The 25,084-nt window shown below is 46.8% G+C and overlaps 1 protein-coding gene across 1 annotated transcript in view; it reads right to left on the bottom strand.

Moving 5' to 3' along the window:
- DRD3 (dopamine receptor D3) overlaps positions 1 to 24,670 on the bottom strand; it is a 1,045,748-nt gene extending 1,021,078 nt beyond the window's left edge. Inside the window, exon 1 of the mRNA XM_085621058.1 lies at positions 24,397 to 24,670. The gene's annotated coding sequence lies outside the window, so the exon portion shown is untranslated. The remainder of the gene's footprint in view (positions 1 to 24,396) is intronic.
- Positions 24,671 to 25,084: the final 414 nt, after the last annotated feature.

Raw genomic sequence — 25,084 nt, 5'->3', positions numbered from 1 at the left:
TTACCTTATATATAACCAACAATACATTGTGTATAACTGAACGACCCTATTGAAAAAAAGATGAACATAAAAAATGTCTTCTATTTTTTTTTTGTCTTTGCAATGCTGGTAACTTCTTCCTGCCATTGCAATGCTTTTTTTGTTATAGGTTTTTTTTGTTATGGAGGGACATAAACAACGGGAGGGTGGAGGTTGGGAAACAGACCTGCTTTACTACACGAGCAGCAGACGCACACTAGGGGAGAATCAGCAGATGCCAGATTCCGAGGGCGCGTATTGGAATGGGGCATATTAGAAACTGTGTGGACGGAGTCTGAAATCAATATAATATAAGCTATATAGAAGCATTGAAGCCAGAGATAGAAAATAAACACAGCGGTAAGAGGGTGTGTGTAGGGGGAAGAAATAAACATCTGAGAAAGGCAGACTGAGTTATTATTAGAGGAGAGCAACTGAAGAGAAAGAATGATACCTGCAGGAAGGACAAAGGGTGACATAGAAAGAGAAACAAGAGAGAGTATGAGCAAGAGCAAGAAATGATGTGTGTGTGTGTGCTTGAGAGAGAGATAGAGGAAGTGAGAGAGAAAATGAGCGAAACAAAGAGAGGGGGAACATATAGTGCACTTTAGTATGAGAGTGACCACAGGAGAGATTAAGAGAAATGAATGAATTAATTAATTAATATTTATATAGCGCATGGCTACCCTGAGGCCTCCCAGCGCTGAGGACAGACACAGATGGACAAAATCAGAGAGTTAGAGCAAGTCCTTGAAGAGGCAGGTTTTCAGGAGTTTTTGAAACGCTAACAGGTTAGGCTCCTTCCGCAGATTTGGAGGGAGGGTGTTCCAGAGGTTAGTGGCGTTGAAAGAAAAGGAGCGATCGCCCATCTAGTTCTTTGCATTTTTTTCGGGGCGGCAAGATAAGAGGAGCTGGAGCGGAGATTTCTGGGAGGATGGTAGGGGGTAATGAGGGAGTGGGTGATGACCGGGCCGTTCTTCCAGAAGGCCTTGTGAGCCAAGCACATGGCCTTAAATGGTATCCTTGCCGTAATAGGGAGCCAGTGCAGGCTCCTTAATGATGGTTTTGCAGATTGCCTGCGAGGAATCTGAAGGAGTAGGCGAGCAGCACAGTTCTGGATTGTGTAGAGTTTATGAATAGTGAATTCAGGAGCTCCCAAATAGAAGTCATTCCCATAATCCAGGTGAGAAAGAATGAGAGCTTGGACCACGATCCTTCTCGCCTGGAAGGGAAGGAGGGAGAGGATCTTACGCAACATCCTCATCAGGCCGTAGCAAGTGGCTGAGATCTTGGTGGCCTGGTGGTTGAAGCTAAGAGAGCAATCAAGCCACATACCAAGGCTCTTGATCTGGGCTTTTGGGTCTGGGGCAGGGCCAAGGCAGTCCGGTCAGAGGAGGGCAGGGTTGAAGGAGGGTGAGTTGCCGAGGAGCATGAGCTCGGTCTTGTCCCCATTGAGCTTGAGGCATGAGATTTCCATCCACTCGGCCACATCCTCTAGGCAAGGACCTAGGGTGCTAGATGACCTCTTGGGGTGGTTTAATACCACCAAGTGCTGCGTGTCATCTGCATAGGTGATGATCTTTATGCCGAATGGATGGACAATCTCCGCCATGGGTCTCATATAGATATTAAATAGCGTGGGGCTCAGGGAGGAACCCTGGGGGACCCCACAGCTAAGAGAAAACCGGTTGGACACAGCATCTCCTTCAAACACCTGGAAAAAGCGGTCGCTGAGAAAGGACTGGAACCAGGTTCATGCCTTGCCGGTCACTCCAAGATTCTTAAGTCGACAGGTCAAGATGTTATGATTGACAGTGTTGAATGCGGCACTGAGATCGAGGAGGATGATTGCTGCAGTACCTCCCTGGTCCAGTATCTTCCTCGCCTCCTCAGTTACTGCCAGAAGGGCAGTCTCAGTTCCTAATTGAGGGCAAAAGCCTGTTTGGGAGTGGTGGAGAAGATTGTTAGACTCCAGATACTCTACCAGCGTGGTTTTTATATGTTTCTCGAGCAGTTTACTCAGCCAAGGAAGGAGGGAGATGGGACGATAGTTAGTTAAGTTAGACTGGTCAAGGTTGGGTTTCTTTAAAAAGGCCTTCACCAGAGCACATTCCCAGGCAAGAGGGACGGTACCGGAAGAGATAGATGAGTTTCGGATGTCCAGGATTACGGCGCGAATGGTGTTGGCAACTATAGTAAGAGGCTGTGGGGGAGCAGGATCAGTAGGAGAGCCCGAGATTACCTTGGGCATGATCATATCAAGTGAGTTTGAGTCCAAAAGAGGGGGTTGCCCTAATGAGAACTGGGATTCAGGTTGCAGTCCTGCAGTATGGGTAGCATAGGGATCATTCTGAGAGGCTAAGAAGGACATGTAGATATTTTGAATCTTTTGATGGAAAAACTCCGCAAGGTTGTTACACCGAGTAAGTGCTCCCTCTAAGATTGGTGGTTTCTGGGGCAACGTAGAGAAAGTTTTAGCAATTCGAAAGAACTCTTTAGGTGAGTTTGCGGCTAGGTTAATTTTCTCCTCATAAAAGGCGACTTGGGCAGCTTTAATTCCTGACTTATATAGCCTGATTGCCTCTCTATAGTCTGATTTTTCTGGGTTCTGAATAATTCTGCCTCCACCTTCTCTCTAATCTTCTGCATGCTTGTTTTAATTCTCTTAATTTAGGGGAGAACCAGGGAGCCGTCTTTTGTCTACATTTCCTGTGGGTGAATCTCTTAGGGAGGACTGAATCAAGAGAGCATAGGATCCAGTGTTTGAAGTTAGCATTGGCCAGATTGGGGTTGGGGTTGGGATCACTGGCTGGTCTGGTGGCTTCAAGAACTGAAGTCCATTGGTCAGTAGGGAGAATGGACCAATTCCGTTCCAACAGAGGCATTGTGTTGGAAGAGAAGGTAGGTCCACGGATTTCCCAGGTTAGGGGGATCAAGAAATGATCCATCTTAGGGAGTGGGTTTGGAGTGCCTACGATGAACTCATGCAGGTTACTAAAAACAGGGTCGAGAAGATGACCTTTGATATGCGTAGACGTAAATCCATTCTGGATGGGCTGAAGCGCTAAGAGATTCATTGATAGCTCATTGGCCGCATGGTCGGCGGGATCATCTAGGTGGATGTTAAGATCCCCAAGCACAGTAAAAATTGAAGGGGCTCAGGCCAGGTTAGCAATGGCGGTGGAGAGGTCGGTAAGGAATTTCCCTACGGCCCGGGGGGATAAAATAGTAGACCAGAGAAGGGGCTTGTTGGAGAAAACTCTATAGGAAAAGGCCAGGCTCTCGCAATCAGATAGAGAGTCTGTGGTAATCCAGCAATTAAAGGTCTCTTTAAAAACGATAGCTAAATCCCCCTCCTCTACCAATCTTGTGATCAGCCATGAGTATTAAATAGCCCGGGGGGGAGGGTTTGAACAAGGACAGGATCAGCTTCACCATGAAGCCATGTCTCGGTTAAAAAAAGAGCGTCAGGTTTTAGCTCTTCTAATAATAAAGCAAGTTCAGTTGAGCGACTGGAGAGTGATCTGCAGTTCAGAAGGAACATCCTTAAGGAAGATGGAGTAGTAACAGATTCCACAGTTTTGTTATATGGCCGGAAGGCGAAATTACAATGAGAGTAGTGAGAATGTCTATTAGCAACGTTGATAGCGTGCAAACAGTTTACGTTAAGAACCCTTCTCAGCTCGTGCAGAGTTTGGGGGGTATAGAAAATAGTATTTCCAGAGAAACCAACAGGGGTTGTTGCCCCTGGTCCCGCACAGGCGCGGACCGGCACAGACAGGCTTTCCTTTGGCGAGCCTTTGGCATGCCGCTGCACGCACCCGCTGCACGCGCCCGCTGCACACGTCCACTGGGCATCGAGCAGGACATCCTGTTTATATCTGGGGGAAAGTGGCCACTAGACCGGAAGTTGCCTAAATCTCCCTCCAGTCAACCAGGACGTCACCTGTGGTGGACCGGGGGGGGGGGGCAACAGAAGCCGAGGAACAGCAAGAGGACTCAGAAACAAGTAAGACGATTTTAAAACAGTTAAAAAGTTGTGCAGTATCGTGCTGTGCAAATGTAAAGTTTTGCAAGTATCGCAAACAAAAGCAAGATTAAAATGGAGTCAGTTCAGACAATGTTCTGAATATTTTAAAATCAAGTGTCAGTGCAATTTTCATGAGGAGCATACAATCAGAGCTTTCTGCATTACAGGCGCGCGTCCGCTGTGCGTCGAGCAGGGCATCCGGTTTATATCTGGGGGGAAAGTAGCCACTAGACCGCTAACCTCGCCGAAAACCGGGAGTCGCCTAAATCTCCCTCCCCTCAACCGGGACGTCACCCGTGGTAGACCGGGGAGGGCGACAGAAGCCGAGGAACAGCAAGAGGAATCAGAAACAAGTAAGATGATTTTAAAACAGTTAAAAAGTTGTGCAGTATCGTGCTGTGCAAATTTAAAGTTGTGCAAGTATCGCAAACAAAAGCAAGATGAAATCGGAGTCAGTTCAGACAATGTTCTGAATATTTTAAAATCAAGCGTCAGTGCAATTTTCATGAGGAGCATACAATCAGAGTTTTCTGCCTTACGGGCGCGAAATAGAGGATGAGTGCCTGGGTTATGGTCAGACAGAGAAAGAGAGAAGGCAGAAGACTAGAGATGGACAGAAAAAAGAGCAGCAAAGAGAAAGTGTGGAGAGGGGAAATGGTGAGAGGAAGAGTGGTAAGAGATAAACTGAAGAGAGAAAGAGGAAGAAGAGAAAGGTGATGCTGCACTGATGCTGAGATGGTGCTGTGTTGGTGCTGAGGTGGGGCAGCGCTGGTGCAGAGATGGAGCTGTCCTGAAGGTGGTGCACTGATACGAAGGAGGTGCTGTGCTGATAATGAGATGGGAGGATGCAACAAGGACAGCTGGTGTTCACCCCAGGAAAAAACTTGGTCATTTTAGCAAGAGATAAATACATCAAATGCAGCACAAAGAATGGGATAATCTTCCTAAATATTGAATTCCTAGATACAGAGGCTGGAGAGGCCATGACCCTGCCCTTATCCTTGTGAGCAAAGGCCCGCCCAAGTTCTGTCTTCCATCTCTCCTGAAAGACAGGCTGGATAGACCAGAATGTGCCCTCCAATAGCTTTTGCCAACCACATGATTGGTGTCCACCCATTGCCCGTGACGGTGAGGTACTGTACAACAGCATGGGTTGGCGGTTCTATTGCCATGGAATTCCAGTTAGTGCTCAAGATAGTAGTCAGTGTGTGGTATAGTAGGAGGTGACCCTATGTATGTTATAGTGGTCCACCAGCTCATCAAAGGGAAGCAGATTGCCTTCCTGCGGTGTGTAATTCGTTTTCCTAACTAAAGATTTGAATATTCAAAGTGCTTTTTGTCACAGGTTCTGACGTCATAGCTCTATAAATGTGTGTCACTATTCCCCAGTGCACCAGTCAAGATTCAAATCTGGGACCCTCCAAATAGAGAGATAGATATCTTAAGTGAATGCATTAATGAACTGAGATTTTGTACCAGATCAACGTATTTCACAGATCTTTTACCAGGAATATATTTTCATTTACAGTGTTTGCATTATATATAGGTGAAAGGTAAACAGAGTAGTTGACATTTCCTTCTTTTTAGTCACGTCTCTGACCTCGACCCCGCACTCAGTGACAGCCCATCCCATTGCACTTAGGATCACAGTATCCATCCCAGCCCATCCCATTGCACTTAGGATCACAGTATCCATCCCAGCCCATCCCATTGCACTTAGGATCACAGTATCCATCCCAGCCCATCAAATTGCACTTAGGATCACAGTATCCACCCCAGCCCATCCCATTGCACTTAGGAACACAGTATCCATCCCAGCCCATCCCATTGCACTTAGGATCACAGTATCCAAACCAGCCCATCCCATTGCACTTAGGATCACAGTATCCATCCCAGCCCATCCCACTGTACTTAGGATCACAGTATCCATACCAGCCCATCCCATTGCACTTAGGATCACAGTATCAATCCCAGCCCATCCCATTGCACTTAGGATCACAGTATCCATACCAGCCCATCCCATTGCACTTAGGATCACAGTATCCATCCCAGCCCATCAAATTGCACTTAGGATCACAGTATCCACCCCAGCCCATCCCATTGCACTTAGGAACACAGTATCCATCCCAGCCCATCCCATTGCACTGAGGATCACAGTATCCAAACCAGCCCATCCCATTGCACTTAGGATCACAGTATCCATCTCAGCCCATCCCACTGTACTGAGGATCACAGTATCCATACCAGCCCATCCCATTGCACTTAGGATCACAGTATCCATCCCAGCCCATCCCATTGCACTTAGGATCACAGTATCCATACCAGCCCATCCCATTGCACTTAGGATCACAGTATCCATCCCAGCCCATCCCATAGCACTTAGGATCACAGCATCCATCCCAGCCCATCCCACTGCACTTTGGATCACAGTATCCATAGCAGCCCATCCCATTGCACTTAGGATCACAGTATCCATACCAGCCCATCCCATTGCACTTAGGATCACAGCATCTATCCCAGCCCATCCCATTGCACTTAGGATCATAGTATCCATCCCAGCCCATCCCATTGCACTTAGGATCACAGTATCCATACCAGCCCATCCCACTGCACTTAGGATCACAGTATCCATACCAGCCAATCCCATTGCACTTAGGATCACAGCATCCATCCCATCCCATCCCATTGTACTTAGGATCACAGTATCCATCCCAGCCCCTCCCATCGCACTTAGGATCACAGTACCCATCCCAGCCCATCCCATTGCACTTAGGGTCACAGCATCCATACCAGTCCATCCCATTGCACTTAGGATCACAGTATCCATACCAGTCCATCCCATTGCACTTAGGATCACAGTATCCATACCGGCCCATCCCATTGCACTTAGGATCACAGTATCCATACCGGCCCATCCCATTGCACTTAGGATCACAGTATCCATACCGGCCCATCCCATTGCACTTAGGATCACAGTATCCATCCCAGCCCATCCCATTGCACTTAGGATCACAGTATCCATAGCAGCCCATCCCATTGCACTTAGGATCACAGTATCCATACCAGCCAATCCCATTGCACTTAGGATCACAGCATCCATCCCAGCCCATCCCATTGTACTTAGGATCACAGTATCCATCCCAGCCCATCCCATCGCACTTAGGATCACAGTACCCATCCCAGCCCATCCCATTGCACTTAGGGTCACAGCATCCATCCCAGCCCATCCCATTGCACTTAGGATCACAGTATCCATACCAGTCCATCCCATTGCACTTAGGATCACAGTATTCATACTGTTTGAATGCACTTCGACTGCTGCATGAAGCACTATATAAATGATACAAATACAGGAGATGCAAATGATTAACATTCCTATAGCTCTCCACCTATCAAAGCTGTAAAAAGGCTCCCTCGCATTGATAGGCAAGTTCAATTTACCTAACGAAGGTGAATTAGTTGACCTACATGATAACTTTAAAGGGAGGAGGACTGGTTTAACAATTTCATGTATTTTGGGAATATTTACTTTTTTTCATTGGAACCTTACACAGTCACATGAGTGCGATATATAAGGGTCGTTACTTTGGGAAATGCCCGTCACAGTTCAAAACAGGCTTCCCTAGGACAACAAGTAGCTCTAAGGGAGTCTACAGACAGTTTCAGGTGGAAACCGTCTGATCGCCACGCACACCCTTCCCAAGCTCACCAGGGAGACAAAAACTTCCCAAAAAAAGCAGTTCAGTCGATGCAGTGGCCACCAAACACATAAACACAACCTTTAGCAGCACTGAAAACCAAGCCTTCATTCCATCAGAGATCACTGTGGCCTGGATAAGGGACGTTAAAGATGCGTTGGAGTTCTTGCAATGAAGCTGCACTGAGCCTCTCAGATTCATGGATTGGGAAATTATTCCTTCCGCAGCAAAAACTTGCCCACTTGGCATTTTAGCTCTTTGAAAAGACAAAATGCCTAAAGGAAACTCAACAAATAGACTAAACTATACAAGTTCCATAACTGTAGAAATATTTAAACCTACACGATGGATTACTTTTTCCAGTGCTTTAAATGGGCCGGTACTCACAGGTACTGAGTACCGGCACTTCCTAGTTTTATCTCTCTGGGTACCGGCACTTCTCTACTGCTGAGGAGAGTACCGGTACTCATGAAACGCTGGTGTTGGCGGCCTGACTGACAGCCAAGGCACTTCTGTAGACCTGAGCCGAGCCTCGCTGAACTATTCAGCTTGGGCTCATCTGCATACGGTCGGGGTGTTCACCATCACGCTGTGTTGCAAACACAGAAATTGAGGCAGCCCAGTGACAGCGCCAATCAGAAAGCCGTGGGAGGTAACCAGGTTCAAATGGCTTTAATCGCCCCTGATTCTTTTGTGTAAGAGTCTGCTTATGTTGGTCTGCTTGCTTGTGATTGTTTTTGTGTGAGAGAAAGGGGGAGAGAATAGAGACACTCATGGAAGGTATATTAAAGGAAATGCGTGGAATGCTTGTGTGTGCACTTCTGCTTGTTTCCGTGCCGCTCCAGAATATACAGTATTGTGCCAAGCAACAGCAATGAACAGTATTGATGATGCAAATATTAAAAAACAAGGAAATGGTAAAATATCACCACGTTTGGCTTTTGTTGTGTACTGAGTAAACAAACCTTTGTTTATTGAAAGACATTTCTCATGTGTTGTGGTATGTGCTGCAAGTAGTATAGAAGTCAAGAAGTATCAACATGACCTCTCCTAAGCCCCGCCCACGCGCCACATTTAAATTAGTACCTGCACTATTTTTCCCCCATTTAAAGCGCTGCTTTTCTGCAATACCTACATTTGAGTAGGACAAATCAAATGCTCTGTCAGAACCCTGTCAGCAGCTCGCTGCTGGTTCTGCGCCCCGCTTCCTACATGCCAATGAAGCCCAGTCTGAGGCCGGTGTAGAGGGGACAGCCGGTCCTGCTCTCCGCGTAGAAGATGGAACAGAGTTTGTGTAAGTGATGGTTTGGAGGGGTAGCTCGTCACACTCACCAGCGGGGCAGCCATGCTGAGGTGTGAGTGTAAGCACGGCAGAAGCGTTGTTGACACAAGTGACCCTACAGTGGCAGCACAGTGACAGAGCCGTGGTGAAATGAGGAGGGTCGTTGGAGGCGACAAACTTGTGACGCAAGGTACAGACAGAGTGGCTGTCGGTAACAGAAGTCCGTTTTTCTCACCGACCCGGTTGCCACTGATTATACATAACTTACTCTCAAAGTCAACCAGTAGAGTCAGAGAGCCAGTCAACGGAAGAAAACCAGTTACAGCAGCAGGTGTATTCTTTGCCAGATGCGCGGGTACTATGTTGGACATCACACCAATAAACGAATGTGTGCGCGGCCGCTATGGTTAAAGATGAGGCAGAGGCAGCGCTAACAGAAGAACGCGCGTGAACACCTCTGAATGCTTGAAATACTGCGCCTGTAGTGTGCGATGGTCGACCAGGAGGAACACCGGAGGAGGGGCCATCGCGGGCTGTGCCAGCAGAGTGAACACGTTGGGATGGACAACCAAATTATACAATGAGTAAAATCACCTGGGAGGAAACCAAGCGCCCAAAGAAGGGACAATGCACCAATAAAAAAGCAGCAGTTTGTGTGCCACTACAAAGAACCAATGGCAAGCCATGGGCTTGGTTAAAGCCCATTTTGTACATACATCAAGTCTTGCAGACAGCGCATGTGTGCTGCCTAGGCTCGACCTAAAAAGGGTTCAATTTAAAGCGTTGTGTAAAACATATCGTGTTGAGTCCTGTGTGCCATTCAGAGCCTTAACATCCTCTAACGTGCTGCATGCGTGGACTCAGACAATTAATAAAAGCAGATGCGGGTCAATCTTTTAATTACCTGCCAGCCAAACTTCCCTCCCCACACAACTTTGCAGTTCCCCTGACAAACTCAGCTTCAGGAAGTCTCTCAAGACCTGGTTGTTTGAGGGAGACTGAGTCAGCAGGTTGGAATCTGGTTCATCTCTCTGCCTTTTAGCACAGGCAAGCCCTGTATGGGCAGCCGTGTGCTTAAGAAATGCCAATAAAAAGAAATATAGGTTTACTCAAGATGTCTGTGACTCACACGTGCAGGGTCCATGCAGGGTCATTAGAGATGTGCGTGACATAGGAAGGCAGGCTCACTCGAGCTGTGTATAACCCATACATGCAGGGTCATTAGAGATGTGTGGGACACAGGAAGGCAGGCTCACTCGAGCTGTGTATAATCCATACATGCAGGGTCATTAGAGATGTGAGTGACACAGGAAGGCAGGCTCACTCGAGCTGTGTATAACCCATACATGCAGGGTCATTAGAGATGTGTGTGACACAGGAAGGTAGGCTCACTCGAGCTGTATATAACCCATACATGCAGGGTCATTAGAGATGTGAGTGACACAGGAAGGCAGGCTCACTCGAGCTGTGTATAACCCATACATGCAGTGTCATTAGAGATGTGTGTGACACAGGAAGGTAGGCTCACTCGAGCTGTATATAACCCATACATGCAGGGTCATTAGAGATGTGAGTGACACAGGAAGGCAGGCTCACTCGAGCTGTGTATAACCCATATATGCAGGGTCATTAGAGATGTGCGTGACACAGGAAGGCAGGCTCAATCGAGCTGTGTATAACCCATATATGCAGGGTCATTAGAGATGTGCGTGACACAGGAAGGCAGGCTCAATCGAGCTGTGTATAACCCATACATGCAGGGTCATTAGAGATGTGTGTGTGACACAGCAAGGCAGACTCACTCGAGCTCTGCATGACTCAGACATGCAGGGTCACTAGACATGTGTGTGACACAGGAAGGCAGGTTCACTCGAGCTGTGCATGGCCCAGACATGCAGGGTCACTAGACATGTGTGTGACACAGAAAGGCGGGTTCACTCGAGCTGTGCAAGGCCCAGACATGCAGGGTCACTAGACATGTGTGTGACACAGAAAGGCAGGCTTACTCGAGCTCTGCATGACCCAGACATGCAGGGTCACTAAAGATGTGTGTGACACAGAAAGGCAGGTTCCCTCGAGCTGTGTATGGCCCAGACATGCAGGGTCACTAGACATATGTGTGACACAGAAAAGCAGGCTTACTCGAGCTGTGCATGGCCCAGACATGCAGGGGCACTAGACATGTGTGTGACACAGAAAAGCAGGCTTACTCGAGCTCTGCATGACCCAGACATGCAGGGTCACTAAAGATGTGTGTGACACAGAAAGGCAGGTTCCCTCGAGCTGTGCATGGCCCAGACATGCAGAGTCACTAGACATGTGTGTGACACAGAAAAGCAGGCTTACTCGAGCTGTGCATAACCCAGACATGCAGGGTCACTAGACATGTGTGTGACACATAAAGTCAGGTTTACTCGAGGTATGTACGATCCACACGGGACCTTCCACGTACTAAGGCAACCTCTATGCGGGATTCTATTCTGATTTGCCAGCCCCCTTCATCTGGCTCACTATATTTGTGACTATGCCTTGATCCTAAGAAGTTGTGGACATAGCGTGGCTCTCTCAAATAACAAAGATTTATCAAGCCATGTCCAGATCCTAAGTCGAGGAATATTCACACATTACTGTGCTCGTTGCCATCTCTACATGCTCCTGATTACCAGACATATATACCACCCTATATTGGACCTATAATTTGAGGTTACGCGCCCTCAATTTGAACCTTTCTTACGTTGTTGGCAATTAGTGGCCGGGCCTTCTAATAATCATTCTATACTGTGTTGCTTAGGAGCCCTCCCACCTCGCAGCTTGCATTCATATTTTACTTAAAGAAATTTTGGATTGGATCTATGACCACTGAATGACTGTGATCTCCTGCGCCCTGACGAAGGACTTGTTGGACCTCGGTCCTTTCCGAAACGCGCGTCGTCGCTCAGTTTGTCAATGGACATGTGTGTGACACATAAAGGCAGGTTTACTCGAGGTGTGTACGATCCACACATGCAGTGTAACTAGAGATGTGTGTCACACAGAAAGGCAGGGTCACTCCAGCTGTGCATGATCCAGACATGCAGGGTCACTAGAGACGTGTGTGACATGGACATGCAGGGTTACTAGAGATGTGTGTCACATAGAAAGGCAGGGTCACTCGAGCTGTGCATGATCCAGACATGCAGGGTCACTAGAGACGTGTGTAGCACGGACATTCAGGGTCATTAGAGAAGTGTGTGACATGGACATTCAGGGTCACCTAGAGACGTGTTTGACACAGAAATGCAGGGTCACTCGAGCTGTGCATGGCCCAGACATACAGGCTCGCTAGAGATGTGTGTGACACGGACAAGCATGGTCACTAGAGACGAGTGTGACACATAAAGGCAGGCTCTCTCGAGCTGTGTATGGCCCAGATATGCTGGGTCACTAGAGACATGTGTGACACGGACATGCAGATTCACTAGAGATGTGTGTGACACAGAAATGCAGGGTCACTCGAGCTGTGCATGGCCCGGACATACAGACTCACTAGAGATGTGTATGACACGGACATGCAAGGTCACTAGAGACGTGTGTGACACAGAAAGACAGGGTCTCTCGAGCTGTGTATGGCCCAGATATGCTGGGTCACTAGAGACATGTGTGACACGGACATGCAGGTTCACTAGAGATGTGTGCGACACAGAAAGGCAGAGTCACTCGCGCTGTGCATGGGCCAGACATGCGGGGTCACTCGAGACGTGTGTGACACTTACATGCAGGGTCACTAGTGACGCGTGTGACACGGACATGCAGGGTCACTAGAGACGCATGTGAACCGGACATGCAGGGTCACTCTAACTGCGTGTGACTCAGACAGGTCAGTCGAACTGTGTGTGACCTGGATATGCGGGATCATTTAACAGTGTTCCCCTGGTATACAGGACAAATGTAAGCAAGGTGTTATTAGGTTGTCAAAGAAAGGGCAACATTGTAGTGTCAGTAGAGGTTAGTGGAGGTAAACTTTTCCATATGTTTCCCCTCTAACCACAACACAATATGCACATCAGAGCAAGTCATGGAGCACACCTCAGTGCACTGGGCTATCTGAAACCAGCCCTGTGACACACACACAGACACAGGCACACACACCCAGACTCAGGCACATACACACACTCACACACACCCACACCGCCCCCCATACACACACCTGCCTGCACAGTGGAAACCTTGCAAAGTTTTATTTTTTGATGGTACTTTTTGTAAACACTTAGTGCTGGTTGAGAAACGTGTGATGTGCATAGAGTCAACCTAGCCTGAAAGCAGCGACAGGCTGTAGAAATGGGGGCATGATGCAGTGAACACCTTCTGGTGCCTGACGTAGAGGTGTGGGGGCGCTGCAGCGCCCCAGAGAGCCTTGGAGGAATTCAATAGAATATAATCAGTAAAGTCTCATTTACATGTTTTCTGTAGTATTTACTGTCTCTTCAAAGTCAGAGTATCAAAGATCAGACATTTTTCTCTGAACACCTGCTGATAATTTTTTTAACATTTATTTACTTTGGCTTTCTGAGGATGCAGCGAGAAAGCACCTGTGAAAACGACCCTAGAGACACTTTTACTTCTGTTAAGGAGAATCTTAAAACGGCTTACGTACGTCAAAGGTTTCATAGGAGACCTTTATTAACAGGTGCGCTCACTCTACAATATCGCTGTTACCAGCATTTCACATTACTCAGCAGCATTAAGAGCCAATAAAGCACTTTATCTCGTAATCCTAAGTGTGACGGGAGCAACCATTTCAGTGGAGTCAGATCTCACCGCGACAAGATACAAGTTGTTGAGTTGTGTTTGCTGCACACCAGATTCAACCACTCAGATTCATTGCTTCTCCACTTTAAATATATCCAAAAGGCAAAAACCACCTGGGAGTAAGCAGAACCTGTGTCCATCATCCAGATGCGTAAAGTAAAATGTGCTGAAGGATGCAGTAACCTGGAGACCTTTTTGTCAGAAAAGACCTCTTCATACAAGGAAAAGGTGGAAGCCTCACTGTTACTCCAGGTCTCTGAGATCTAACAACCTCCTGTTGCTGCAAGTTCCCAAAGTATGTAAAGTTAGAAGGGGGGGCAGATCTTTTATATTCGCAGCATCTGAACTAAGCAAGCGCCCCCCTCTCGCTGAGAAGAGCTCCATCAGAATATATCTTTAAAATCAAGCCTTTTCCATTAGTCTCAGATCGCATTTTTCCCTGGTGATTTAATTAATCTTAGACTGCATTATTCGTGGGGTGTCTTTTGTGTTTCTCCGCTTATTGCTGGGATGCCTCTTTTTTCTTTTGTTTTTGCAGTTTTAAATAGCAGGAGTTCGACCCCCAGGTATTGGAGGGCTTTACGCGAGCACAGACATGAGCGCTTTCCATTACACAAGGACACATTCATTTTTTAGGTCTCGCCTGGCATAGGCTGCGCGCATGCGCAGTCTCGCTGGCGAGATTTAATGAGATGTGGTATTTTCTGTAAGGGGCATTAAGCCCCGCCCCTCTTTTCCATTGGCTGGCGTCACCGTTTATGCTAAACGGTGGCCAGCCATTGGAAAAGAGGTGTCGGTGATGTCTTTGCTCGGCTTTCTGAGCCGTCCCATTTGGACCCAAACACATGGCCCCATAAAGACAAGAAACCTTTTGGCAGGCGAGGTCGTCCAAGTGGGACGGCACATAAAGCCGAGCAAAATACGTCATCAGTCACGGTGTTTACACGAGCCATTCGGCCCTTTGATTGGGCCTCTATTACAATCACGCTGCATTCACGCCGACGTTACTGTCCCTCCTCCCAGCTGCAGCAGCATTGAGGCAGCGCCATATGAGGGGGACTCCTGGGACAGGGGGCCGTGCGTGTGCCCTCCTGTCTCAGCGTGTTTATTTTTTAATTAATTAGCCGAACGATTTGCGCATGGGCCGCTTTTACTTTTGCGGTCCTCTGATTTCTGCCTGGCGTGTATTATCGCGAAGCAGGGATAGCCCATGGGCGCACAGGGAGCGGCAGAGCTGCAGCAGCCAGGCCAGAAAAGCAGGCACGGAGCTCAGAGGCGCACAGGGTAACTCCAGGTCTTCAGCCCCCCTGCACAGCGCCTCAATTCCTTCATTTATTCTAGGTTTCATGGAACGTGAGGCTGCGCAGGTCGTCAGCTCCCCTGCACAGCACCTTGATTCCTTTCTTTATTCAAGGTTTCATGCAGCGTAAGGCTGCGCTGTGCTTAGGACGGCGGCTGCGGTGACTGTCGCACACTGTGACCTTGGTGACTCGCACAGGGTGCGGTGTGTGCCACGAAGCCGAAAGTGGTAATCAGCGCTTGAAGTGCAGGTGTGTGTGGGAGGGGCAGAGCCTGGGACAATGAAACTCTGGCGACGGCGTCACTTCCTCATTCTTTCCAGGTTTCTCTCCATTGTGGCGATACCCCCTCTCCCCCCGGCTCTCAGGCCTGTCCAGCCCCCTGTTCTCTGCTCTAAGCAGTCTCTTGTGTGTAGCATGTCACTGGGTGTCTTCTGTCATCTCTCTAATTCCCCTCTCACTGCCTGTCTTCTTACTGTCCCTCTGTTTCTTTTGTTCTTCCACATACTGGTTTTAAATAGGACCGGTGGAGCGCTGCACAACACAACTCAGAACTCCTTTTTGACCTCTTCCTAAGTAACGCGTTCATACAGACATGGTTGCATTTAAACAAGAAAAATAACTCGCCAGAGATTGCAGTTGGGTGAAGCAGCGCAGCCATAGACCACATCAGTCAGTTAAATGGGAAAAACTGCTTTAAAGAAACTGCTGCAACAACTTCAGACAACCCTTGGTAGTCTGCCTTGCAAACTAGCATTTACAATGCCAATAGCTCAAAATCTCGCAATTGCGAGACCTATTGCATTGTAAATGCTTGTTATTTTTAGGCACAGGGAGATTAAGGGCCTGATTTAGATTTTGGCGTCTTACCGTCAACCTGTCGTGGCAGCATCCCCAAGTACTCCATCGAGCTGGCGGTCTTCCGTCCGCATATTTAGATGTATACGCGACACACAGAAGACCGCTGCGGTGTCGGTCTTCTGTGCTGGTGAGCCGTCCGCCGTCACTGTCTGGACAGCGGGCTCCCGACAAGTTTTTTTGCACCTTCTCGTTGGCCTGGTGGTGTCGGCAGAGTACTGATGGTGGTGACCATATGGGATTTTTTTTAATGTAAAACACATAGTGTTGTGTATGTGTACATATGTGTATATAGGTTATGTGTAGTGAGCATATTTTGTACATTCTGCATTGCACCCCACAAACATACACATACCATGCATTGTATACCCGCACTCATCACAAACATCTACCTTCAAAATGGAGTGCCGGTCTATTGTGGTCAATGTGCAGCAGGACATGGAGGACTTGGACAATGGCAAAGAGGGTGAAATTGCATCTTGGACCCCGTGAAAAGGTGAGTTTTCACCCTTTTTCCTCCCATTCCACCAAATCGAAGTAGGAGGGATTCCTCACGGGATTCCCTTCAATAAAGGCCACATCCGAATCTGAATGGTGGGAAATCTGGTGGAGTCCCGCCACCAACTGCTGCAGTGCATCCTGCTATAGGGGCATGGAGCGAAACCCTGGCGGAGTCGGCAGGACTGCGGCGGTCTTTTCTCCGATTACCAGCCAACATCTAAATAGGGCGGTGGACCACCAGGTTAGTGGGCGAGAAGACTGCCAAAAAAAAGGCCACTCCATGGTGGTCCTGCCATCATCTAAATAAAAATTACAGAATGTTCAGCCGACATTGAGGCTCAAACCTGGTTCCCCAGTTACACAGTCGACCTCTGCGTGCTAAACAAATGAATTATTATTATTAATTCTACGACTATTATTAGCTATATCGCTGCACAACATGTCTTAATTTTGCCAGGAATAGCCTAAATTAGGGGGTGGAGCCCAAGGCTCCTGACCTTTTACAGTCCAGGTTGCTTCAGAGAATCGTATTTTTATGTTATTTCTAACATATGGTTTGTGCACTTTTTTCCCTACTGTTTCAATAATTTGTGGATAAAGCATTCTTCCCTGCTCTCTTACATCTATGTTTACACTGCTTGAGATTTTCACTATAAGTAGGGATGAGAAATATAGGGGCATATCATCAAGGGCCATATCGCCGCATTCCTGGCTTTTATAGCCAGAAAAGCGGCGATATTCACAGCAAGCTTGCGCTAAGCCTTGTTAGCGCTAGTTTCCATGAGTTTGCTCCCGGTTTCTTATCGCCCTGCATGTCATCGCTAATGACATGCAAAGTAGGCGTTCCGGAGCTAAACTACATGGAAATAGTCGCTAACAAGGCTTTGCTTGATTAACAAGCCTGCAGCAGACCCGCTTAGCGACCAGATAAATCGTGCTAAGCCCCCTTATCGCAGGATCTTAACACCTGCTTAAAAGTCGACTACGCTATCTGCTTAGTGGAAGGTGGATTGTATGGTTAAGGTCACTGGGGCGTATCAGCAAGGATCTCCTTATCTCCTGCATTTTATCTCTTCTTTTCAGGCGATACTGGTGATTTCGCCGCTATTGCTGGGTTTCATATCGCCTCGGAGATAAGCCTTGATAATTATGCACTATCTCGGCGTTGAAACCCAGCGATAGCCGGCGATGTGTGAAATAGCGCTAAGCGCGCTTTGCGATGTTCATCGCAGCTTGTTGTTAATATGCCCCATAGTGCGTGACAAACACAGAACACGGTTGGATGCTATAATACATAAAACTAATCAATATCTTTATTCTCATATTTATTTATTTAAGTTAAACATTTAAATCATGCAGTATAACAGATTTCAGAGCCACCCTACAAATACTAGGCGGCCACTAGTTCTAAACGTAATTATGGATTGTTACATAATAAATGGCTCATAGTCACATTTAATAATGAATTTATATTGATCACAAATTATTTTGGGCATGGGAAGACTTTGTGGGCTGGACAGTGGGAGGCTAGGATGAGTTCACCTTCCCACCGCAGGGATCTGTCGTAGCCAGGACACCCCCCTATCATCTGAGGACACCCACCTTTGATAGGGTGCAGTGGGGGCAGTTAGGCAAGGGTGCAGCTCTGCATGGACTCCAGGCTGCTGGGGTCTATGGTGGGCTTAGGGACACATGATTGCTCCCTGCTGAGACCCTGCTTCCAGTGCTTGCCCTCGATGACCAAATCCTTGGATTCTCAGAGTTGTGTTTTTTGTTTGCTTGTGATGACCCCAAATAAAGGACGAAGCTGAACCAGTGATTTGTGAAAGGAAAGGGCTGTCAAGATGGGCGATGCCCTCTGACAAGGAGTATTCTGGCACCACTGGTTATAGAAAATGAGATGGCATAGTGCCAACATTCTGCTTGGTTGAAATCTGTCTCTGGCACAATATATTGTTTGGTCTTGGCCCAGTATTTTTAGATGCACAAATCCATCGCAAAGTGTGGACGGGTGACACAGTAGCAGTGTGGCATTTTATTTCCCCTGGGCACACAGCAGTACTGATAACATAACGTGTATTTGTAAAGCACACGTTCACCCAAGGGTATCTTGGCAGTGAATAAAAGACTTTTATTGTTACCGAACGGCACTCATTTTATCGACCTCAGAAAGATGGAAGGCTGAGTGGTCCCACCACGATTTGAACCTGTGACCATGCGGGCAAACACAAGCCCCCACCGTGAGCGCATTAGTCCACTAAGCCCCCAGACCTGGCTTCTGGCCTGGTGGCTTGGTGGCTTGACCTGGCTTAAAGGCCATCTTCTGCTGATGGAAGCATTCCCTGACACAATAGGGTTTCGTGTGCATGTGTTTCATAATAATAGGTTGTTTCTGATGGCTATAAATTTATATGGAATCGTATTAAGGAAGGACGCTACTTCTGACGAAACTCAGTAATTCAAGATAACTTCTGAAATTACAAAAAGTGCGCCCACTCAGAATACATCACCTACTTTGGAGACTCCGTGGGGTAATGCATGCAGACACCATTGCAAGTCATGAAGCATACAGTGAGTTCTTGCACTCGTGTAAGATCTGTGTTTCAAGCAAATAGAAAGGACTGGGAATAGCTGCGGCTCCAGCAGCACAGCTGGGCAAGCCTTTTCCGTAAATCTGGTGGCGGTAGCAAGTGACCCCCCCCCCCCACACTTTCTGTACACCACAATACGAGGGACGGACATATTGAGTTATTACACATCCTCCAACACAGCAAGCACTAACACAGTATTCATGGCATAACATAAAAGACAAGAAGGGGAACCAGTCATATTTGGAATGGAGGAGAACGCCTCGCCCACATTCCAGGGCCTGCTTCATCATTGGCTGACTCATCCCACCCAGGCAAGAAAGTGCTTTCAGGGTGAACTCAACCTCGATGGGTCTCAGAAACATACAGGTAATAGTGCAAGATGAGTGAACACAGTCATGTATTATTGCATTATTTGCTTCTTGAGCTGTGTCTTCTTAGGGACTAAGACATTAAAATCACTGATAAGGTAAGACTTACTTTTACCCCATATATATGTGCACTTATAATTAGATTAGGCATCCCATTATCCCTGATGAAGGTCCCAGACTCTGTGCGGCCCATCATTGGGGGTTGAAACATGTTGGTACTTATAAAGGATGACTGAAACACCATTCTCATTGGTCATTCTTTTTTATGTACCCTCAAATAAAAGGCATTATTTTGGATATACATAGAGGCCACCCTGATGGTTCTAGCTTATCTGGGTTGGATGACTCAGCCAATAAAGAAGGATGCCCTCTGATGTGGGTGAGGCTTTCGCATCCATCCTAAATAAGACTGCCTCCCCTTCTTATAGTTCATGTTATCGCATTGGTTGTGTATTTGCACCCCCACTTTTTGCCACATTTGCTTTACTTGTTTACTTTGTACACTGAGAAAGCAATAGATTTTATTTCAAGAGTGTAAGAGAGAAAGTGAGAGACAGAATGGCAATGAGAGAGAAAGAGAGAGAGAGAGAGTGAGAGAGTGAGAGAGAAAGAGAGCGATGAAATGCCTGTATCAGCAACATTGCTTCGTCTCCTTTGAGGCCCAATCACTTAATTATTTGGCTGTGTCAAACTGGTGAGGAGGCGCCCTGAGAGGATGCACTTTCTGTTGTTCTTTTTAAGAATAAGCATATCATAACAGTAGACCACAATTAAAGATAGAAAATAAATAAATGCAGTATTAAATCCATAATGCAGCAGAAATAACAACATAACGCTTGTGCATGGCCTTAAAGGGCACTTTACTTATTTCGAGAGGCCAACAAACGAGGTGAAAGCTTCAACAAAGAACCATATCAAAGGAGGATGTGCCACTAATAAATACCAACAGCCTCCCACCTAGTCTTCTCGCGATATATGTGTGCAATTGGACTGCGCAAGGCGTGATTGGCCTGCCATGGGCCCGCCCTCCTGCTGCACAGGCTAAGCTTTGTTTGGACTCTTGCTCTTTATGAAATGCATACTTGAGTCCATTTCTGGCACCAGGATGCATTGAAACAAGAGTACTCAGAACCACAGATGCTCACGTTCTGCAGTTCGCCATTGATTTTTTACCACAAATCACTGCAAATGGTGCCATTTTCAGGACGTTTTTACCACAAAAGGTGCCTAATTATGCAAGGTGGCACAATGGTGTGACTTTGCAAATTTCGAATAACAAGGGTGACATGAAATGCACAAAATTATGCAAATGACACTGGTGTAATTTAAATGGTGCCCATGCCTAGCACTACCCTGGCGCAGTGCCCACGTCTTGGCTGAATTGAGCACAGCGAGGAGGCAAGCCTGGGAAGGATGGCATCAAAGGCATCATTGGGGTTTGTTGTTTTTGTGCTTAAACCTATAAAAGCTCACACAAGCTCTGCGAACGGGAAACAGTCCTTCTCCGCGCGAACCTATACGCACTGATAAGTACTGATAACACATATAAGTATAACACATATGTACTTATATACGTATAACACATATAAGTACTGATAACACATATAAGTATAACACATATGTACTTATATACGTATAACACATATGTACTTATATAATTATAACACATATAAGTATAACACATATGTACTTATATACGTATAACACATATGTACTTATATAATTATAACACATATAAGTATAACACATATGTACTTATATAAGTATAACACATATGTACTTATATAAGTATAACACATATAAGTATAACACATATAAGTATAACACATATGTACTTATATAAGTATAACACATATGTACTTATATAAGTATAACACATATAAGCACTGATAACACATATAAGTATAACACATATGTACTTATAAAAGTATAACACATATAAGTATAACACATATGTACTTATATAAGTATAACACATATAAGTATAACACATATGTACTTATTATCTACTGGCGGTCGCCAGTAGATAGTTATAGTTAGGACCCTGTTTCCATAGGAAAACCGCAACATTCTATTTTTAATAACTTTGGCGCCAGTCAACGAATCCTCGCGAAATTTTCAAAACTAATGGGGCGCTACGCTACGCTCCTACCCTGAAAGTCTCGGGGGGATTCGTCAAGCGGGGGCTGAGAAAAAAGGGGGGTCCCAAAACGCGTTTTCCCCATGCATTTTTCCATAGGACCTTTAGACACAGCTACAGCCCGAACGGCTGAACAGAGTTATTTGAAATTTGGCAGAGAGGTAGTGTACAGGTCAAGGAAGTGCCTTTTGTAGGTCTGGTGTAAATCTGTTCAGTAGTAAATACAGAAACATTAATAGACAACCTTTAAAAACGAAGCCCATAATATGTCCTCCGTGTGCGGACGGTGCGCGAAGCGCATCGTGCGTACATGGCCCATCTAGCGTAACGTGGGCACGTGGCCACCGTGCGTGCACAGCACTAACTGCGTAAAGTGGGTGCTCACTGTGCGCGGACGGTGCGCAAAGCGCACCGTGCACGCACGGAACGAACTGCGTAAAGTGGGCGCGCACGCCACGAACGGCGTAAAGTAACTTAGCATTTAAAAAACCGTACAAATTCACAGAAAAAACCATAGGTTTCACACACGTTATAGTTAGGAATTAGCATTTAAAAAACCTTGCAAATTCACTGAAAAAACCATAGGTTTCACACATGTTATACTTAGCTGGACATTTCAGTCGTAAAAAACCATTGAAATTCCCCCGTTATAGTTAGTGCAGGCAACTATAACTCAGGCGACCGTAATCCTCTGCTGATGACATATGTGTCTTTATGAAAAAAAAATATTTGTAATATATGTATAGCTAAAATTTAATGGAAGAAGACATGGGCAAATAAGTGTCTAAATACAGTATTAGCATCAGCAGAGGATTGCGGTCGCGTGAGTTATAGTTGCCTGCACTAACTATAACGGGGGAATTTCAATGGTTTTTTACGAGTGAAATGTCCAGCTAACTATAACATGTGTGAAACCTATGGTTTTTTCAGTGAATATAAGTATAACACATATAAGTACTGAGAACACATATAAGTATAACACATATGTACTTATATAAGTATAACACATATGTACTTATATAAGTATAACAGATATAAGTACTGATAACACATATAAGTATAACACATATGTACTTATATAAGTATAACACACATGTACTTGTATAAGTATAACACATATAAGCACTGATAACACATATAAGTATAACACATATGTACTTATATAAATATAACACATTTAAGCACTGATAACACATGCACATCCGCTACCTACAATGCCATGCAATGAAAATAAAGTGAGAGAGAATGTGTCCGTTTTATTTCTTCCTGGGTGTAATGCAGCTTTCAAAGTCTCGCGTGACTTAAAGTGTGTCGCTTGCGCTGGGGACAGTTCGCAGCAATGGCACTCCAGCGCCAACAGCACTTCCAAGGAGCCGGGCAACAAGTGCAGAAAAGCAGCGGCGCGCCCGCTGAAGGCGCCAGGGGTCTTAGAATACAGCACTGCAACGTAATATAGAGAACGTTCTGCAGTGTAGGATGCTGTCAATGACATCATATTTCATAAGGAATAGATGAATGACCCCCAACTGCCTCCAGGAATTTGCTAAATCAAAGACGTCTGAATATAACACTTTCTTCCTTTCTTGGGCAGAGAGAGTGCAAAGAGAGTGAGGGTGAGAGGTAATGAGATGTGAGAGAGAGCCCGTGAGTGTCTGTGAGAGAGGGTACAATTCACAGACTGCTGTGCTCAGCACAGTCTACCGTTCGGCACGCTGGCAGTGGGAAGGCACTGCATGTGAGTGCGTGCATTATAACAATCTCTGCAGCTTGGTTTGTAAGCGCTGGAAAAATACGCATTTTGTCTATTTGGGAGCTAGGCAGCTGGAAAATCACAAACACGGATTTCAAAAAGTTTGGAAAACACGGAAAAAACACCCCTGAAATCCACAAACAAAAAACACTGAAAGCAGAAAAACCCAGGCGTAATGTAGGGAAATATGCAGAGGGAAGAGTTATGGAGAATCGTGTATACAGTGCCATGCCACTTAAGTCTCGCGGCGCTATAATAGTAGGTTTACTCATTGCAAAACCACACATAACTCTTAGCAGGATAATAGAAGGAGTGGACCAACCAGGAATCAGCCTTGTCATATGTTTGCTGGCACCGTCCTCCGCAATAGACACCTTCATCCGCTGAGCTATCTTCCCAAACACAGAGGTGGGAAACCGCGAAGAGGAAGACAAAGGGGTGTGAAATGCAGTAACGAGGGCACTGGGCAGTATGATGTGACGGTATAAACTGGGCAGTAGCAAACACGTGATAAAGCACCCTCTACATAAAATGGTGTCTAAGCGCTGGGACAGCCAATGCCTGCGATGCGTTAATTTACGGATTTCTGCAACTTTGTATACACATGTGTTGAAAGATGACACGTGACTTGTGGTGGGAGCGGGCCTGCCATCTAAACAGTAAAGAGAAGCATAACGCTGTGGGGAGTGTGAGGTTCAGGGGCTGACATAACAAGGGGCTAGTGCTACATGTGGGGGTGCACTTTTGATTGTGGCGGATAGGAGAAATCAGACACAAGGGAAGAAAGGCATCTGCCCAAGATCACACAGTTTGCTGATCACAATAAAGTGTTTTGGCGTTAACGTGTATTAGTAGGAGGGGATATCTTGGCGCTGGATAACAGATGTTAGAGCCCGCCTCCCTGGTGGGCAGTGAGCAGGAGAAGGGGTGGTTGAGGAACATGTGGGAGGCGGGAGTAGCAGTACAGAAAACATGGTGAGAAGAGTCAAAATAGGATCGTGGAAAGAGGAGGAGGAGAGGTAGAAAGCAGACCTCTAGGCACTTTAGAGGCGGCTGCGAGCTGGCAGGACTGACCTTTACGGTGAGGCGGCTCCGGGAGACAGCGGCAGCATCAGATATTCCAGCAGGCAGGCGCTAGCTGTGGTGAGAGGCGAGGCGCCACCTGCGGAGACAGAGGGCTTCGGTGCGCACGGTGGGACTTCATCTTCTAGCCCTGGACCTGCCGATGCTGCTTGTGGGGCGGAAGCAACCCCCGCCAGAGCCTGCCCAAATTGAAGTCCTTCCTCCAGTCAGTCACGGAGCTCTGCAGGGCGACCGAGAGCAAGGGCAGAGCCGGCCGTGGACCCCCATCCGGATCAATGACTTGTCCTTACTCTGATCCCGGAGCCTTCTGGAGCAGAAGACCTATGACTGGTCCATCCCTGGCCCCAGCGGTCCAGGAGCTGAAGACCAGCGACTTGTACTCCTGACTCTAGAGATTCCTAGAGATGACGGGCAGTGGCTTGTCCTTGTTTCTGACCCTCCTGGAGCCTAGAGCTGGCGACCTGTGGCGTGTCCTTTCCCTGACTCCAGAGCAGTCTAGAGCTGAAGACCTGTGACGTGTTCTTCGCCTTGACTCCAGAGCTGGCGGCCTGTGACCTGTCCTTCCCACTGACTCCTGAGCAGTCTAGAGCTGGAGACCAGTGCCTTGTCCTTCATCTGACTCCAGAGCAAGCTAGAGCTGAAGGCCTGTGACATGTCCTTCCCCCTGACTCCAGAATAG

Source organism: Triturus cristatus, chromosome 8 (genome assembly GCF_964204655.1).
Source record: "Triturus cristatus chromosome 8, aTriCri1.1, whole genome shotgun sequence".
NCBI classification, from domain to species: Eukaryota; Metazoa; Chordata; class Amphibia; order Caudata; family Salamandridae; genus Triturus; species Triturus cristatus.
Note: the sequence above shows the minus strand (reverse complement) of the source record. Positions and strands in the feature narration are given on the sequence as shown.